Source organism: Zea mays, chromosome 7, assembly GCF_902167145.1.
Source record: "Zea mays cultivar B73 chromosome 7, Zm-B73-REFERENCE-NAM-5.0, whole genome shotgun sequence".
In the NCBI taxonomy this organism is placed as follows: Eukaryota; Viridiplantae; Streptophyta; class Magnoliopsida; order Poales; family Poaceae; genus Zea; species Zea mays.
Genome location: NC_050102.1, coordinates 18518917 through 18536026, shown reverse-complemented (window position 1 = coordinate 18536026; position 17110 = coordinate 18518917). Strand labels below are relative to the sequence as shown.

Sequence of the window (17110 nt, the reverse complement as noted above, 5' to 3'; positions counted from 1 at the left end):
TGGTTTTGGGAATCAAAGTTTTGTTTAAATTTTTTTTATATGGATATGTATGTCTAGCCATTTATTATGTCAGATGAGGTACGGTTATGGCAAGTATAGGTTGTGGCAAGGTAGAGTATAATAAGGAAAGACTTCATCCAGAACTGTGGATCTTGATTCATCTGGTGATCCCGCTTGATCCTTGATGCTTATCCTTCTTTGACGTGGTTGGTCTTCTTTGGCCTTTCTTCTTGGAGTTGCCATCCGAGTTAAGGACATATAGTTAGGATAGCTGGGGTACACGAGGTGGGTAGGTTTGAAGAGAGTTTTTACTTTGCTTTTTGAACAAATGGATTAGGCAACCTATGATGTAGGTTAGGTTGTTGTTTATGGGCGAGTTAGTCCAAGGTATTAATTTAGGGTAAGATATGTTTATAGAATTATGGCCTAACTTTTTTTTGTCGCCAACATTATCTAACTTATTTAAGTAACTCAATTTGGATTAGATAATGTTAGATTAGGTAGGATCTAGATCAAATTGGAATAAGATAAAATCTTTTGAAGATAAGATGAATCTATTAAGATAAGAGAGAATCTTTAAAGCCAAGATGGATCTATGAGTGCAAGATAGAATCTTTCAAGATGAGATGAATATTGCTAGGCTAGATACTTTAATGAGGGATAATCTAGTTTGTCTAGTTAGTTTTATAAGCATTATGTATATGCAGATGTAATTGTGGACATTACTCCACAACTCATCACACTCAATCAAAGATCCAAATCATACAAGTATCATAAGAACAAAACATTCAAATTCATAGATATATATAAAAATAGTTTTATTTTTGTTCCTAAGAGTAGGTCTCCTATTCCTAAAAGTCACTTTAAGCACAGGATTTCAAAGTGTGAAATCCACATTTGTCTTTAGAAGAAAAAGGTAAGAATAATCAGAGTGAAGCGGAAATAGATGAGAAAAGATTAAGAAAAGTTTAGAAAAGAATCAGAGTAGCAAAGGTAAGTAGATAATGGTTATCTAGTTCTATCTAGGTTTCGTCCTACAGTCAACATTCCTCTGATACCACTTCTGTAACACACGGGTTTTAGGGGTCCAAAGCCCGGGCGCGAACATAAACACCAGGTGTGCTGGGACCAAGTCTCACACATATGATGCATAGTGGCACAGGATCGAATGTCACATATTTACTATATAACAGGAGTTCTATACAAAATAATTAGATAATTACATCATATGAGGAAACGATCCAGCAACCCAAAGTTGACTGGGCGACGACGGCCTAGACCACTCACGAACTTAACACAGCATCCTCCACGCGCCTCATCCTGTGGTACCTGCTCTTGACCTGTGGGGGGGTGTGAGACAGCAAGAGTGAGCTCACATACGTTCATCGCTCAACAAGTTGTGGGGAATAATGTGAATGAACTCGCCAAAGGTGGGAGTTCATGTGAAGTGTAAGGCTTACCAAAGAGGATGGTTAGAGCTGAGCATTGCTTTTAAAGTTGGTCAAAATTTTATTAGCAATTACTAAGTATAAGTAAATACCAACCCAATTAAATAGTAGAACAGAAGTAACGACATCACCTGCGATGCAATGCATATGACAAATTGAATTTAAGTTCCATAAATTAATCATGTGAGGGTCCGAGCTGCTCATGACCGTGAGCACGGCTAGTATACCAGTTTTACACTCTGCAGAGGTGGCGCATCTTTACCCACAAGTCATGTTACCCATCTGCCAAGGGATCGCGACTTCCCATACACCTCTACCGAGGAGGCGAGGCAGGGTAACACTACGAGGCCTTTACAAAGTTCCACTAGCTTCAGAAAACCCGCTACAGTTTATAGGAAGCTCCAATGCAGGAATCCCTTGCAGGACCGCCATCGCAGCAAAATCCTCCCGAGGGCCTCCCTACACTGACCACTCCCCTACTGCCCTTGCCCCTTTCGGGTAAGGTAGTCCTCCACTAGCTTTCCTAATTAATCAGCCAAGGGCGTCCCATTATACCCTTGTGGTAGCACTGTTTTCCCGGGTGGTCGCTCCATGTTCCAATTAACATAATGATCTTATCATGAACGATAAATAACAACGGATAACAAAAGTATAATCATGAGTAATGTATCTTCATACCCAAAACCACATAAAGCACTAGCAAGTACTACCCAAAAAGTTCAGTGGTAACAAGGTATAAAGATAATCAAACTAGGGTAACCTATTGGGTCCCATCAAAATTAACCTATGCAGATCATTATGATTAATCAGAACATGGCTGGGTAAAAAGAAGTGATCAAGGGCACAACTTGCCTGGGACTTGAGATTCCAGGTACCAACTTGCTCTTCTGATGACACGTGTCCTCACGCTAGTCGTAGCATTACAAACAAACAGTGTATAAACAAAATTAACATTACACCAAACATATATGCAAAATACATATTAATAATCTACATATTGAAATAAGATCACAGGAACAGAAATTATTAATTTTGGAGTTATAGATTTTAAGTTATGGATTTCCAAAGATTCTAGGTGTTTTGTACAAGATTAATTAGCATATCAATTTTAATATGGCTTTTATGTCAAAATAGTGGCACTAAATGATAAAAAATAATATTAAAAAATTATAGGAACTGGAATGGGTTAATTCGGAGTTAGAATGAATTAAACATGAATTAAACAAGTTTATGAATTTATTTTTTTATATAAAAATCAATTTCCCTATTTATTTCTCTATTTTTCTCTCCCTCTGAACTGCGCGTCAATTTCTGGAAAGTGCAGGGGCTAGCTCACAAGTTTTCCCAGACTCAGTGAACACCTAGAGAGGACTGGGGGTTTATACCGAGAAAGGTAGGGGCTCTTTAGTAAAACCGACATGGCGAAGGGGTATGGGCCATCTGCAGCCGTCAGATCACAAATCAAGGATGCAGATTAGAAGTCCTGGCTCCGAACCGGTACGTACTACTGGCCGCCAGATCCTGGATCAACGGTCGATATTTAATGTAACGTGATCCAATATGGGCCATCCGATCTGCCCAACGGTTCGGATCAAATCGCCGAAAGGGTATCTCCTCATCTAATCACCGCCGTCTGGACGAGATCCAACGACCCCGAGACTTCTTCCCCAACCGAGAACCCAGAGCGGCAGCGCAGTCCTGGTCGCGGCGGAGGTCTCGCCGGAGGGTGGCATTGCCACACCTGTCGTGATCCAAACACCAATCCAATGCCCGCAACACGAGGAACAGGCCATGGCGAACACAGGAAAGGGATGCTTACCGGCGCTGTTGCGGTGGTGAGGCCGGTCGACGGACCCAGGCGGAAGGGTGATTACCGGCGTACGGTTCCGGAAGCGCAGAGCGCGATTCCAGCCAGGCGAAGCCACATACGTATTTGTCGCGGCATGGCGAGCCAAACGGAGGCGTTCTCCCCGGAGGTTCGGGCACCAGTATCCCGGTCGTCGATGCGGAGCGCCATGGCGATGGTGACGCAGCACCGATGAACAATTCTTGTCCACGAGATGACTCCGGGTTTACCCTGCCAGTGCGCGAGCTCCCATAGCCCCCCAGCATTCACCCGTGACCAAGAATTCCAGGCGGATTCATAGGGAGATGAGCATGGCGCGCAGCAGATTCCAAGGCTCCCTGCACCCGCATCTCTTTCTCTTTGTTTTCCTCTCTGTTCGACCGGTGTTGACGCAGCAGAAACCATCGGCTATGGAGGTGCTGCCGCGAGGTGGTGGTAGAGGCGAATTCAATGGGCGATGAACGCAGAGGAGAGGCTTCGGGTTTATTTTATACTCGTAGATCCACGAGAATCACGGAGGATTTGTGGGGAATTAGTTGGGGAGCCCCCCCGCGCACAGCTCGGACGCAGAGAAGAGATAGGGAGGAGAAGAGGATGGTCGAGCAGAGAGCTTCAAGCGCGAGGTTAACCACCCCCGGCAGAAACGGTGCGCATGGTTAGAGATCCGATCTCCGCGGCCGAGCTCGAAGGCGTTGTTGATCGGCGGAAGTGGGGCTGGTGCGTGCGCAGTTGTTGTTGATCCCGCTTATGGCGGCGATGAACTAGGGACGGCCGCACAAGACCCGGCATGGTTGCGGCAACAGGGAAGGTCGGCGCGGGTTCACAGGCCGGTGGAGGCACGCGCGGATACCGGTCGAGGGGACTAGCTGACTAGGTCGTGCGATGGTTGCGGGGGAATCTCCACCGAACAAACCCGATAACGGCGGCCGCGAACGGAGGCAAAAAGAGGAAGAAGATACCGACATGAGGGTCCCACCTGTCATCCACTGTTCGGAAGCAAACGTGTGCACAGGCAAGGATTGGAGCGCGGGCCCGCATGGCAGCACCGGGCACCATCCAGCGCGCGGTGATTTGAGGCATAGCTGGGCAGAAATGGAGTAGGAGGCCCAGCTAGGTAGAGTTTTCCTTTTTTTATTTTTATGTTCCAAATTCAAGGATTCAAACTATGTCTAATTTCTTATTTTAAATTTCAGATTTCAATGATCAACAAATTATGATGTGAATCATACTCCTACAACCTGCAATGACATTATTTATTTATTGTTATTATTATTTATTATTCTCCCTATTGCTTAGTTAGGGAAGAAAGGAATGACTTTATTAAACCCCCTTTTATATATTTTCATTTATAAGTTGAGGTCAATTTAAATTATGATTCCTTGATTCAAATAAAATCCATCACAGAAATGACATCAGCATGAGATGCACACTTTCTTTCTTTATTTATTTGTTATTTGCATAATTTAATGCCATTAGTTGAGTATGCCAAGAAAAATAAGAAGGAATTCAAGGAATCCCCAAAACACCCACTTATAAATTTATTTATTTATTCATTTTTTTTCTTATACCAATTTTGGGCTTTACAATAAGGCAGTAGGATATGCCTCTTTCCGAGACATGTGCCATGAAATCTTATTCTCTGCCTTGTTAGCCTGAATGCAAAGTGTAGCAGCCAAACCAAAGGTCGATCAACACTATTATATAAAAAAGTTAGGTGCCCATGCGTCGCTACAAATTCTATTGTATAGGCTCTCCTCTCCCGCTCTCCTCCCCTAGCCACAGTAAACTTGTATCCTCCTCTCCCCCACTGCTGTCAGTGAGAGCTTCGAGCACCTCGACCACTCCCTCCCATCACCGCGGCAGAGCTCAGCCCTCCCCTCTGACCCACTGCCGCAGGGATCTCTCGCGCATCCGGGATGGAGAACGACATCGTCGCCACCGTCGTGGTCGGCTAAAGATGAAGTTGTGCTTCTTTATTTGCAGACTTTCAGGTGGCTGCAGACTTTCAGCCAATGTTCAGGTGATTGTAGACTTTCAGAATTATAGAAGATCAGACTAAACACGAATTTCACAATTTCACAATTTTAGACTTAATAGAAATTTTAGAATAATCTGTAGGTTTCAGAAGTTCATAAGTTCAGACTTTGTGCTTTCTTTTTTTATTTTTCTTTTTCTTTGTTGTTCCATGCTCTTTCAGAACAACACATATCTGTTAAACACATACCTTCTATAGCGAGGAGGGTGGGCTTCTTCAGCGAGCGATCTGCTTAGAGTTAGCAAACAAAAATAGAAAATAGGGCTTCTTCATAGGCTCCGTTGCTGCACTAAAATAAACAAACAACAGTAGAAAGCAATGACAAGGAGTTGGCAAAATGAAGAAAATCATCCATCTAGAGCTAGGAGGCAGAAAATTCACATAACTTCCAACACAGAGCAGGATGACTAATCCGTTCTAGGCCCTGCCATCGCCTCCGCCACATCGTCGCGCCAGAAAAGTAGCAAAAATATGAACTCCAGACCACATACTATATTTGGCTGATTACCTGGAAATCAAACAAAAGTCACAGATTGTTTACATCACAAGTGTAATGCCCCAACATTGTCATATGAATTAGGCACACATAAACCTGAAAGGGCGTCCATAAAAACACAGAATTTTTTTCTCTAGTCCGAGCGATTGGGTGACATCGACGCGGATTGGTCGACGGGAGACGGAGGCGGGGGCATGGAACCAAGGACGACACGGTTGGGTGACATCGACGAGCTACGCCCCCGCGGAGGTGTGGAGGTGGGGTCAGGCAGAAATGCGGTGGATGGAGCGGTGGGTGCAGCGGAGGGATGAGCGGCCATTGCGTGGGGAGCAAGCGTGGTTTAGGGGTTGGGGTGTCGCAGGGGCGGAGGCAGGCGGGGGCACGGTGAAGCATTTTGGACACCCACAATAGGTCCTTATAGAGTAGTAGAGATTACTTACCACGTAGAACTTATCATTTTGGATCTACACCTGGCAAGGGGTCTCCCCTCATGGAGCGGGTTTTTGGATCATAGTATGTAGAGTTGACATTGGGATTCAAAAGATATTTTGTGTGTCTTCTCTGATACACAAATTCATGCGGAAACATAAAAATTTACCATCAAAGTTTAAATTGGTCACTAATACATCCTTGACATTCTAGAAGGAATGCAATCTATTTTCTGAGCAGTAGTGCAGTAGTTACCTAACAGTACCAGGCTTCCACCACCGATAGTGCGCACATGCTTCTCTACCTTACCAAAGTCTATATGGGCATTGTGGTCTTTATTTAATTCAGTAGGAACTAATAGAATGATGCAGGATATTATTAAATCCATGTGTAACCGATGACACACCTTATGAGGAGGAACCCACCTGGCCGTCTCAGATCAGCAACAAAAGATCACTGGAGAGATTAGTTCAGCAGGATACATGGGGACTGAATAGTATATAATTCATGAATAAGTTATTTGGATTTTTCCCATTATAGTTACAGCTGCAAGTTAGTCGGCTTGTCGAACGGTTTTACGAATGAAGTTTTTAAGGAATGGTTACCAAAAAACAAATGATTTCTTTTGAAACAACTTTACATTCCACAAACCCCTTATTGATGGAAGACACGGGACATCATTTGCAACTATTTTAAAAGATGGCGGAAGAGGAAATACCTCACTTGTAGGCTATGCCATAAACATAAATGCTAATGATGTAGGCATTTGACACTCGGACACTGTACAGGCTCAGATCTGTCGGCTACAAATTTGCTGCGAGGGATCAAGCGCACCTTGAACCAAGCGGAGCAATGTATCATCTGTGTCACAGAAAAAAGAAACATCAAATCAGTAATGCCCAACTCGTTGATGATGCTTCTATGCTCTTGTAAAAATAAACATAAAAAATAAAAAAGCGACATTAGGAGTAGAGTGGTAAGAGTATCTCCGTTTACTGGTTATTAATCTTGAATACCTGGTGCGGCGACATGTTCAATGAGCACGTAGAGACCATTGGACTTTAGGACTCGCTTTATTTCAATATAGAAACATGGCTCTTAGTTGTTAAAATGAGAAAATGTTGAGCACGTGCAATGCAGATAGAAATACAAGAATTCATTACATTTAGTACTACTGTAAAGAATCAAGAATTGAGTGTATGTTAATTTTGTAGAAAATAGCCACAACGAGATATAATGTGTTGCATTTTATCTGTATTTATGTATTACCAAAATCAAAATGAGACCCCATACATTTTGGTGTGATTCGAACGATCTGTCATCATAAAAAAAGAAAATAGTCATTATTTTCCCGGCTAATAAAGTTTAACCATTACCTCTCAGTGCCATGTCGATGTTATTTACAGAACAAAATACCAGTGTGCTGATCACCACATCTATGGAATTGTCTTCTGCCGGCAAGGCTTCAACAACCTAATAACATTGTGCATCAAATGCAGTTGTTATATTTAAATTGGAAACAAAGTTAACAATGTGAAAAGGGACAACACCAATACCAAAGGTTGGACAAAGACAATACACCTCTTCTGAATGTGAAGCTTGATGATGGGAGTCCAGCAGACACAATAGCAGTCCTTGCCTAGTTTTCCATGTGCTTGTTAGAGTCCACTCCAATTACATTAACCCATATTCGCTTGCATAGTATTTGAAGTTAGGCCATGTCCCAACACCAAGTTCCAGTATGTTCTTTCCAGCAGGCGACAATTGAGAAAAGGGCTGACACATGGGGGCTGAATAGTATAGAATTCATGACTAATCTATGTGGATTTTCCCCCAGTGCAATTACAACATCCAATGAATCCACTAAAAACCATCCACATTAGACTCTCCAAAGCAAACAAGGAAACAACCGAAAAGAATTTCCATGTCTCGAATCTTGTTCCCGGTCTACCAAGGTGAGGTCTAGGGATGGCAACGGGTACATACCCGTCGGGTAGTACCATTCCATACCCGTACCCATAAAAACAAATCTACCCGTCGGGTTACCCATATATACTCGCGGGTATAAAATCTTACCCATACCCGTACCCGCGCGGGTATTTTTACCCGTCGGGTAACCCGTACCCGCTAGGAAAGTCTTAAATTCCAATATACCAATCACTCAAAATATTAAATAAACATATAAAAACAACTTCAATTTCACATATAACAAATCATATGATTACATAACTTGGTATCTAGACAAATGATAGCTAGAGAAGGGTTTTATTTTAGCTAATATGAGCTCTATGAGATGGTTATAGTTGTATTGATGCGGGTATATTTTACCCTTGGGTAGACGGGTATGGGTAGTTCCAACCCGTACACGTACCCGTCTACCCAACGGGTAGAGGTTTTTACCCATTAACATACCCGCGGGTAGAGAAATCATTCCGTACCCGCCTTCATATCGGGTAAAACCCGTCGGGTATTCGGGTTTCGGGTACCCATTGCCATCTCTAGTGAGGTCACCGTACCTCTGGAAATGAAGCGCGACACTTTGCCGAACCGGTCGCGACTGGTGAGACACCACGTGCAGGCTGCAGAATGTTGAGAGGGAGGGAGACGGACCATTTGGGCTTGTTGCCGAGGTCGACGAGCTTCACCTCGTAGGGGTTCTTCTCCTCCACCATGAGCAACACCCTCTGCGAGAATGGGCCTGCCGGCAACAGGATCCAATTCCAGTTCCATCCATACCAGACCAAAGCAAAGCAAAGCAAACCACGGTCAGTGAAATGGCTAGGGATCCGAGCGGAATTGTCCGACGGAGGTGTGGGGTGGGTAGCACTCATAGTCGCCGAGCGTGTCGGGCTTCCCCGAGGTGGCCTTCACACACACCTCCACAACGGCACGGGCAGGGGTTTGGGGAAGGGCGCGTTTGGTGGGGAGGAATTTGGGGTGCGGCTGCCGGCGTTGAAGGCGGGCGAGGATTTGGGGCGAGATCCGGCGTTGAAGGCGGGATGGGCTCGGGCTCTAGCTCCGTTGGCGCTCGCGTCGTAGAAAGCAGCATGGGCTCGGGCTCCGTTGGGGCGAGATCCACCGTTGGGGAAGCGCGTTGGCGTTCGCAGCCGTTGGGGAAGGGCGTTCGTAGCCATTGGGGAAGCGCGTTGGCGTTCACAGCCGTTGGGGAATGGTGCCATTGGTGGGGAGAAAACAACACGTGGGGAGGAATTTGTGGTGCGGCCGCCGGCGTTGAAGGCGGGCGAAGATTTGGGGCGAGGGTGGCAGCCGCAGCATGTGCATCTCGGCAGCCGTTGGGGAAGGGTGTCGTTGGTGGGGAGAAAGCAGCACGTGGGGAGGAATTTGGGGTGCGGCCGCCAGCGTTGAAAGCAGCATGTGGGGGGAGGAAGCCGTGCGTGGGGAGACAAGCGGGGGCGCGTTGGGGAAGGGCGTCGTTGCTTCACCTAGAACACATAGCTTTGAGCTCAGTCGTACTCTGGTCAGATCGTTTCTTCAGGTGATTTTTTCTGGTGTTAACTCGTAGCCTCCTCGTATACTCTAGGCAGGGTAAGGTGGTTACTTTGTACGAGATTATTTTTTGGAATAAGGTTGGGTTCCCCAAAAAGATGACTAAAACTATAAAGGCATCAATCTCCTAAGAGCTTCAATGCTTTACCATTTTAAAGTGTTGTGACAAAAAACTTAGAATTATTAACAATGTTATAGTCTTCTTATCATTAATTTTAGGGAACATGTAAATATATTTTTCTTACGTTTAGAGCAAGGTAGTGCCCATGACTGAACTTTTCATAGGTAGATTTGTAAATACATTTAACACTAAGGACACCCAAAACTTACCTTTCTTATTATGTAGTTGAAGATAATTTGGAACAGATCGCAGAAACTTGCATGTACCATTGATTGGACACTCATGGCCTCTCTGTTTTCATGCTTGCAACACATTTAGATATGCGACTGGTGACTCAATGTCATGCAAACGCCTCAGCCATTAAGTGTGCTAAGTGAACTAACATTAGAGAAACAGACAGCACCCTGCGCCCAGTGATCATCTGAAACTTCAGTTATGTGTTTCTAAAAAGACAGAGAGACAAACTGTTATTCATCAGGTAGCCAAAAATGCAAAGGAGCAGGGCCTCACGCATAAGTGGTTGCAAGGAGAAAATTTGGATTTACCAAGAAAACACATACCAATTTGGATTGACTGGAGTCTATGGCCCTCGGAAGATGAATCCACAATTACTTGTATGGTGCATAGAACAAAACAAGTTTGTGTAACCTCCAACCATGATCGGCAGAACCATCTCTTTATCACTCTGCATTACCAAAGCAGAGCCAAAATAATTATCAAGACAAGAATTCAAGTGTTTAGCACACGCATGATGTAAACTTCTTCATGGTAGTACCTTAGCTGAAATGACCTGCATCGCAATCAAATCAAATCAAATCAAAGGGCGGTGGAGCAGAGCAGGCAACTGGTGGAAGCACGAGGAGATAGAGAGCGTGGGCCCATCGAAGAACTCTGCATCGACGACGACGGCGAGGTCGAGCGCGCTGGCTGATGGCAGGACCAGGCCACATCGGGGACGCCTGCGCCGGTGGCCACCAGCATGCTTTTGGCCAGGGCCAAACACCCAACGCGTCGACAATAGGTGAGAGGCGAGAGGTGGCCTTACATGGAGCAGAGAAGGCCGCACAAGGTCGTCGGGCTCCACCGTCGCGTCGGACGTAGGTGCGAGGGAGAGGAGAGTAGGGTTTGCATGAGGAGGAGCGAGGAGGGAGGAAGCAGTTGTGTGGCAGTTCAAATCGTGTGGGGCAACGATGGGGAAGGCGGTGGTTGTCTCGACGGCGTTGGGGGAGGCCAAATCAGTGGCAGTTTCACGTGAGCGGGGCGGGGAAGACGACGGATGTTTCTTCGGCAATGGATCTCAGGGTCGGGGTTGGTGGGGGCGCGTCCGCCATCACAGAGGGCAGCGCCGTCGAGGGCGAGGGTGAGGGTGAGGGGCGCGTGGGAGGGAGCAGTTCGCGGGGCAGGGGAGGAGCAGTTCGCGGCGCGGGGTGTGCGGGATGCAGGGAGGAAGGAGGAAGACACGTGCGGCGGCGGGCATCACGGGCGGGGGCGTGGTGAGGCCTGTGGACGCCCTCCGTCCACCCTTAAGTAATAATCATATAATTAACAGTTTTCAATATTATTCCAGTTGTGACATGCTTTAATTCTCAATTGCTGTATATAATTTTCCATCTTAATTTAGAGTGTCCTCTTTTGCACCTTACCCGCACTTGTGTTAGACATAATTATTCCTGTTTATATTAGGTCTAAGAAAACCGAGACATTTTTTATTTTATTTATCATACTTCTATAGGCTTAATACAACTACTTTATCTACTTTTCCATCCGCATTTATATTGCATCACACCTTCATTTGGGTTTGCATTGAAGTCTGTTTAGTTGATTCTCATATGCTTATATTCTTTGACAATACTCGTATTAACATTTTCTTATCACAATTTGCAATTACTTTGTATGCCTTTTTGTGCCCCTTCATATTTTCACCTTTTATAGACTGACCTTAGCTATATATATTCTGCTTGAAAATCGATATGCTCATCACTTCCTGTACATACATATATGCATAGCGACACCATGCCAGAAATGTGTAAGACTGTCTCCAGCAGCGTCCCCTAAATTCCATCCCCTAAATAAATATTCCATGTCCTTTGCATCAAACTCTAAAAGATTATATCCTCTATATCTTCTCAGTCTCCAATAACGCCCCCTAAATTCGGTCCTCTAAAGCTATAGTGTTAACAGATTTCCTTTTTCCATCCATTTAGTTTTTTTGTTTTCTTTCCATTACACGCAATAAAATGGATTCGCAAAATAGTATATTTAATTAATTTTCAATTAATATATTTCAAAATAATGCGTGACTAATAATTAGAAATTGCAAATATTAATTACCACTCGAAGTGATTTTTTGGGTAATTGTTTTCGACAATATGTTTCCAAAAACACTAGCTTGCACTGTAAGCCACGACACTTCTTCAACAAGCCATCGACTAGCTTCGTCTGCACGACAACACGATGGCTTGTCTCTGAAGCCTATTCGTTCTATAAATAAGCACTCACGCTTCAACACTTCACTCCCACTTCACATACAGTGCTCCACAACAATGAACCCGTACCTAGATTCCAATGTTCCTCTTAGGATGGCGCAAGAAATGAAGGGGAAGAAAAAGAGTTGGAGGTTGCGACGTACCTGCATCTTAGGAGGCGTCGTGCACATAACGAGAGTCGGTATGCTGGTTCCATTTCCGGTCGTGTTCGGATCCACCGTGACCATATGAGTGGCGATGCAAGAATCCGAGCAGACTACTTTTGCGCCCAACCGGTGTACACGGATGCTCAATTCCGGAGGAGGTATTTCTTTTCGTACGCACATCTATTCTTACGTTCATAAAACGTGCTTGAGACTTGTACTCACTGTATTTTCCATTTTAGGTTTCGCATGCATTGCCATGTGTTTGAGCGCCTCGTTGATGCTGTGCAACAAGTCGATCCCTACTTCGTTCAGCAGCCAAACTGTGTCGGTGAGCTTGGTCTCTCTGCTCTGCAGAAAGTTGCTGCACCTGTTCGTATCCTTGCATACGGTGTTCCTGCCGATGCCATCGACGAATACGTACGCATTGGTGAATCCACAACACATGAGGCTCTGAAACACTTTTGCACTGCCATTCAAACCGCATTTGGGGGGGTACTATCTCAGGACACCTACTCCTGCTGATATCGCACGACTCCTCCAAGTTGGAGAGTCACGCGACTTCCCTGGTATGCTTGGTAGTGTCGATTGCATGCATTGGGAGTGGCGTAACTGCCCAACTGCATGAAAGGGAATGTTTACCGGTCGCGGTAAACACCCAACCATGATCCTTGAAGCAGTTGCCACATATGACCTATGGATTTGGCATGCATACTTTGGCATGCCCGGTAGCTGTAACGACATCAACGTTCTTCAACGTTCATGTGATACCCCAATTTTCTGAAAAGAAGTTAAACTTATTTTTCACTTTTCTTTGATGTTCTGTGGCATTGGGGTTTGGAGTTTCAGGAGGCATTCCTTAGAAAACAGTAGATCTTTTGGCATTTTTTTCCACTAGGGTTGGGAGCTCAAAGGGGAGAGCGAGTTTGGGCCATTGATCTGGATCCGGTGGATGGGAGCCCCCCTCTCCTCCCCAACCCTAGCCGCCCCCTCTCCTTCTCCCCAATTGGGTTGCAGCCGCACCCTCCCTCTCTTGCTCTCCTCCCCATTGGCAGTCGCCCCCTACCCTCTCCATGGCTCCCTCCTCCCTCTAGATCCCCCCACGCAGCAAGGATCGAGAAGAGGAGGAGCACGTTGGATTGAAGAGGAAGAGAGGATCAAGGAGATGTTCTTCCCCATCTCTTCTTGAAGATTTTCTTGGGGAAAACCCTAGGTGGCTACACTCCAGATCATGCCTAGTACATTTCTTCTTCTTCGATGAAGGCAAGTGAATGTAGCGGTGGTTGCTTCCGTTCTGACCTGTTATTTCTATTGCTTACACTCTAATATTCAGAAGTATTGGATTCTTTCATAATTGGACTCTATGGTGATGCTTTACTTGCTTGCATTATACTGATGCTCAATCATATATTGATGATGATTATGATTCGAGTATGACTCATGAGATTAATTCACACCCTTGAAGGTAAATGAAGTATTATTTGAGGTTGGTATTGTATCTGAAGGTAAATGAAGTATTATTTGAGGTTGGTATTGTATCTGAAGGTAAATGAAGTATTATTTGAGGTTGTATTGTATGTGAAGGAAGTGAAGTATATTGATAAATGCAGCATGCCATATACATTGCATGATTCACTTGCATCTGAAGTTGGGTCGTGACCTATGGTCCGACCGTACCGGTACAACTTAGCATCATACGTTGCCCGAGGAGGGGTACGATGTGGCTTCATACCCTTAGAGGTATGAAGGCAGATGACATATGCATTGCATTCATATGCATTCATTGAAGTGATATTTGCAGATGATGTGGTTTTATACCTTCAGAGGTATGAAGACAGAGTACCTACAGTTTGCATTCCTATGCATACATTGAAGTGATATTTGCAGGTTTTGTTGACGCAGAGAAGTGTTATAGAACCTATGGTGGTTGTTCGAGGAAATGAGATGGTATTGGTTATATTGGGACTACTAAGTTCTATATCTACAAGTATTTCTGATCTTAATTGTGATTCTTTTAAAATGTTGATTAATTCAATTTGTGGTTTAAATATCTCGTAAAAACAATTCGCTTGCTGAGATGTTTCATCTCACTCTTGCATTACTCAATGCAGGTGCTTGTTGCTCATCCAGGGAAGTGGGAAGTAGCAGCACATCCACCTTCACTCTCATAATAACGCTGCTTAGGCGCAGTCATGATTTAATTAGAAGCTTCTTGCCAAAGGATGTTTGTTTCTAACTAGTTGTGCGCATTGGTTAATTTAGTTCATGCCGTTATGGTTGTCTTCCCATTACTAGCAGATTATTAATGTCGATTATGTTTTCTTATCATGATATCTATTTATACTTTGTTGCTTCCCCGTTTATGCAATTTTCAAAGGAGATGATGTCGAAATTTTATATACGAATGTTAGAGGTGTAGTTTAGTAGCATTCTGGGGTGTTTGTGGATCCCGGAGTGTTACAGTTGGTATCAAAGCACAGGATTTAGATTCTTGGCAATTTGAAGATAAATTTGACACACTTGCACATATAGGAAGGGTATGGGTTCAAATATCTTTGATATATGTTAATGTTTTTGAAGTGCAGATGAAATAATTTCACCCTCCCTAATCCTTTATGGTGATGTGGTAAGTTGTTTATGACTTAATGCCTGATATGATTCATTTCTAAATTTTGATATTGTTTTTATTAATGCGATTGATATCGCTGGTCTTTTGTGAGATTGAAGTTGCTATTATGCTGGTGATATACAGGTATGCCTATGTTGTTTTCAACATGTTTTTCATGGTTGAGTTTTATTATAATAATATTGTTATATATGCTTGATTGAGGATGTTTCTAAGAGGAGTGTGAATTGCGTGTTTTGGGTTACAAGGTAACCATTAATTTGAATTTAATTTGTTGGGCGGTTGGCGGATAGCTCCAACTATCTTTGCAAAGAATGATTGTTTATGTCGAGAAACCAGTTCTGAAAGAAATGAATATTGGTACTTTTATATGGATTTTGGGGGAAGTCTTTACATAGCCAGAATGTCTTACATGTCTCCCTTCTATCGTGTGTTTTAGTAGCCACAAACCTAGATGTGGTTTAAAGTGGTTGCATGTTAGTCATGCTAATTGTAGAATAAAATCTTTGATTTTCTTGATCCATTGATTATGTATTAATACGTTGAGGATCTGATGGTTCTCTCCCCGATGCATGTTTGTGGAGCCATTGTTGGACCACTTATCTGTTGGTTTGAATGAAGTCATTGCCTAGCCTAGAGTTGGTTGTGTGTGGTTAGTCACCTATTCCTAAATGCTGGGTTTTTTACATCAGCTTGAGATGGTTGCCAAATGTGTGAAGGATTACGGGGTTAGTATTGACCCTTTAGGTCTGGTACTTTGAGTGCATCATATGATAGAATGAAATGTAAGTTTCTGAACTATAGTAGATGAAGACTTATATTATGTGTAGGTTAACCTTACTAGTTGGATATTTTTCTTAGTTGAGATGTTGAATGAAGTATAGTGACATGGGTTAAGCAAGTATTGTGTTGTTGTTGGGCTGTCGGTGCCCTATGTAGAGTTTTTGGCATTTCTTCGATGAACTGTGCCACACAAGATGTTATTGGCTTCTTGTTCGGCTTTATTGCTCCATTAGTTCTATAGAGTTTCTCCCTTTTGGTGGGGTGCAAAGTATGTTAGATTACATGATTATCTTTTCATTATGTCAAGAACAAGGTTTAGGAAGATTAGGAGTTTTGTTTCAATAGAACTACTTGTTCCGTGGTGCTGTGAGGTGAGGTGTTTGATCTTCTTATACATTCATCTGGTGTGGATGTTTCACCATTGAATTAAAATGAATTGTTAAAGTTGGTAAAGGTTGTGCTTAGTGCGTATTACCCATTCATAAAAGTGTTGTTTTAAGACATTGATGCTGATGTATGGCTGCATCCAAATTCGATGTTGTGAAATCGTAGTGTTGATTGCATCTATGACTTGGTTTGAGCTTCATTACATGTTGGTTTATGGTTGATGTTAGGTGCTGTAGTTTCCTTAGACAATTAGTCGATGTAGAAGTTCTTGTGTTAATTAAGACCAATAATGGACCCATGTTTTGCATGGTGCTGCTATATGGGGTACCTTGGATGTTTTGTTGGAGTGGTCGAATTCGAGGATGCATTCTTTTTAAAGGGGGTAGAGTGTGATACCCCAATTTTCTGAAAAGAAGTTAAACTTATTTTTCTCATTTCTTTGATGTTCTATGGCATTGGGGTTTGGAGTTTCAGGAGGCATTCCTCAGAAAACAATAGATCTTTTAGCATTTTTTTCCGCTGGGGTCGGGAGCTCAAAGGGGAGAGCGAGTTTGGGCCATTGATCTGGATCCGGTGGATGGGAGCCCCCCTCTCCTCCCCAACACTAGCCACCCCCCTCTCCTTCTCCCCAATTGGGTTGCAGCCGCCCCCTCCCTCTCTTGCTCTCCTCCTCATTGGTAGCCGCCCCCTACCCTCTCCATGGCTCCCTCCTCCCTCTAGATCCCCCCACGCAGCAAGGATCGAGAAGAGGAGGAACACGTTGGATTGAAGAGGAATAGAGGATCAAGGAGATGTTCTTCCCC

General features: G+C 43.9%; 2 long non-coding RNA genes across 3 annotated transcripts; both read right to left on the bottom strand.

Moving 5' to 3' along the window:
• Positions 1–4845: 4845 nt before the first annotated feature.
• On the bottom strand, positions 4846–8211 carry LOC103632108 (uncharacterized). Of its 2 annotated transcripts, XR_002263576.1 has the most exons (4): positions 7836–8211; positions 7631–7727; positions 6266–7115; positions 4846–5837 (listed from the first exon to the last, which is right to left on the bottom strand). It is a non-coding gene; the product is annotated as an uncharacterized lncRNA (long non-coding RNA). The 2 variants fall into 2 exon arrangements; XR_002263575.1 differs by having other exon boundaries at positions 4846–7115.
• Positions 8212–10075: 1864 nt separating this feature from the next.
• On the bottom strand, positions 10076–11356 carry LOC109940991 (uncharacterized). The gene is made up of 3 exons (XR_002263816.2): positions 10658–11356; positions 10443–10567; positions 10076–10325 (listed from the first exon to the last, which is right to left on the bottom strand). It is a non-coding gene; the product is annotated as an uncharacterized lncRNA (long non-coding RNA).
• Between the last annotated feature and the right edge of the window lie 5754 nt (positions 11357–17110).